The sequence below is a fragment of the Aristolochia californica genome, unplaced genomic scaffold, assembly GCF_029961685.1.
Source record: "Aristolochia californica isolate CCGP_79_NKW_82.1479 unplaced genomic scaffold, dmAriCali1.0.hap1 SCAF_463, whole genome shotgun sequence".
NCBI classification, from domain to species: Eukaryota; Viridiplantae; Streptophyta; class Magnoliopsida; order Piperales; family Aristolochiaceae; genus Aristolochia; species Aristolochia californica.
Window position 1 is genome coordinate 5,001 of NW_027182174.1, and position 2,500 is coordinate 7,500.

Consider the following 2,500-nt stretch of genomic DNA (forward strand, 5'->3'; position numbering starts at 1 on the left):
TTGAGCCTATATTTGCCCAATGGATACAATCTGCTCACGGTAAGACTTCATATGGGTTCGACGTACTCTTATCTTCAACGAATGGCCCAGCATTTAATGCTGGTCGAAGCATATGGTTACCTGGCTGGTTGAATGCCGTTAATGAGAATAGTAATTCACTATTCTTAACAATAGGTCCTGGAGACTTCTTGGTTCATCATGCGATTGCTCTAGGTTTGCATACAACTACATTGATTTTAGTAAAAGGTGCTTTAGACGCGCGCGGTTCCAAGTTAATGCCAGATAAAAAGGATTTCGGTTATAGTTTTCCTTGCGACGGCCCGGGACGAGGTGGTACTTGTGATATTTCGGCTTGGGACGCATTTTATTTGGCAGTTTTCTGGATGTTAAATACCATAGGATGGGTTACTTTTTATTGGCATTGGAAGCACATCACATTATGGCAAGGTAACGTTTCCCAATTTAACGAATCCTCCACTTATTTGATGGGATGGTTAAGAGATTATCTATGGTTAAACTCTTCACAACTTATCAATGGATATAACCCTTTTGGTACGAATAGTTTATCGGTCTGGGCATGGATGTTCCTATTTGGACATCTTGTTTGGGCGACTGGATTTATGTTCTTAATTTCCTGGCGTGGATATTGGCAGGAATTGATTGAAACTTTAGCATGGGCTCATGAACGCACACCTTTGGCTAATTTGATTCGATGGAGGGATAAACCAGTGGCTCTTTCCATTGTGCAAGCAAGATTGGTTGGATTAGCCCACTTTTCTGTAGGTTATATATTCACTTACGCAGCCTTCTTGATTGCCTCTACATCAGGCAAATTTGGTTAATTCATTTTTCTTGTAATGTGCTCCATCGGGAACAATCTCATTTGATTCGGTGGAGAAGGGGGACTACCACTACCCTCTTATATTTCTACATCTAGGATCCGACCCGTATCATTGATAATAAAATAGGAACTGAACAATTATGGCAAGGAAAAGTTTGATTCAAAGGGAGAATAAAAGGCGGAAATTAAAAGAGAAATATCATTTGATTCGCCGATCCCTAAAAAAAGAAATAAGCAAAGTTTCGTCGTTGAGTGACAAATGGCAAATTCATGGAAAATTGCAATCCCCGCCACGTAATAGTGCACCTATACGTCTTCATCGACGTTGCTTTTCGACCGGAAGGCCCAGAGGTAACTATCGGGACTTTGGGCTATCCGGGCACATACTTCGCGAAAGGGTTCATGCATGTTTGTTGCCGGGGGCAACGAGATCAAGTTGGTAAGGGTAAAAATACCCCTTCTTCATATTTCTATGGGTCTCTATGATCTATGATCATAGAGGGGCCCCTTTACCATTCTGTAGAAATGGGCTATTCTATTTATTATGGTAGAGGGGCAATCCTTCTTGGTCCATTAGTTCCCGGGTCTTTCGTGCGGGGTAGAGCAGTTTGGTAGCTCGCAAGGCTCATAACCTTGAAGTCACGGGTTCAAATCCTGTCTCCGCTACATTTTTAGACGTTAGGTGTAACTCCGTTAATTGTTTTGGGATAGTAGGAAAGAAGAGGGAAGTTAGAACCACTACACTATCGTGGTCAACTATACCGAATCATTTATCATATTATATTAGATTATTTTACCATGGGCGGATAGCGGGAATCGAACCCGCATCTTCTCCTTGGCAAAGAGAAATTTTACCATTCGACCATATCCGCATTTCTTCGTTCTGATATGAACATCATCATGTTCACACATATATGATATATCATATATATATATATATATATATATATGTGTGTCTGGATCATATTTGTACAGGGCTATATAATATATTATATTAGATTCCAATTATTTTATTTTAACATTAGATTATTCATTTTTCATTCAAGAAGTGACCCCTCTCCCTCCAACTTTTTCTTTCTTTTTTTTTTTGAGGGGGGGGGGGCTCATATTGAATTTTAATGTGTCTCACAGTCCGAATTCCTTCGGGGGAGGGGTCACTTTTTTATTCTTGTACGAGGAGGTTCAAGATATTAGAGAATTAAGGATAGCTACTAGAAAGACCAATCCAATCCATAATGATGTACCTGAAAATACAACATTTTTGTTACTTGACCAACCATCAGGAGAAGCAAATACAACGGGTACACTAATCACTAAAATTGATGAAGTAGCAATTAATGCAAAAACAGCCAATTGGAAAGCAATAGTCATGCTTGTAATCCTCCAAGCTACCAACAAATGAACTTGAACTATACCATTTGATCCCCCTCTCAGTCCAAATTGTACTAAAATCCATCATGCGGGGATTTGCCCATGAATACATTGACCTTTTCGAACTTATTCCGACTTTAATCTTTAATTTAGTATTCTTTTTTATTTTTTTTATTTGTTACATGGAGCCGAGAGGCCATTTTTATTTACTTCACAAACGGGCATACTGGCTCATGCATCTATCTATATAAACAGATAGATACTATACTAGACGGATAGATACAGCAA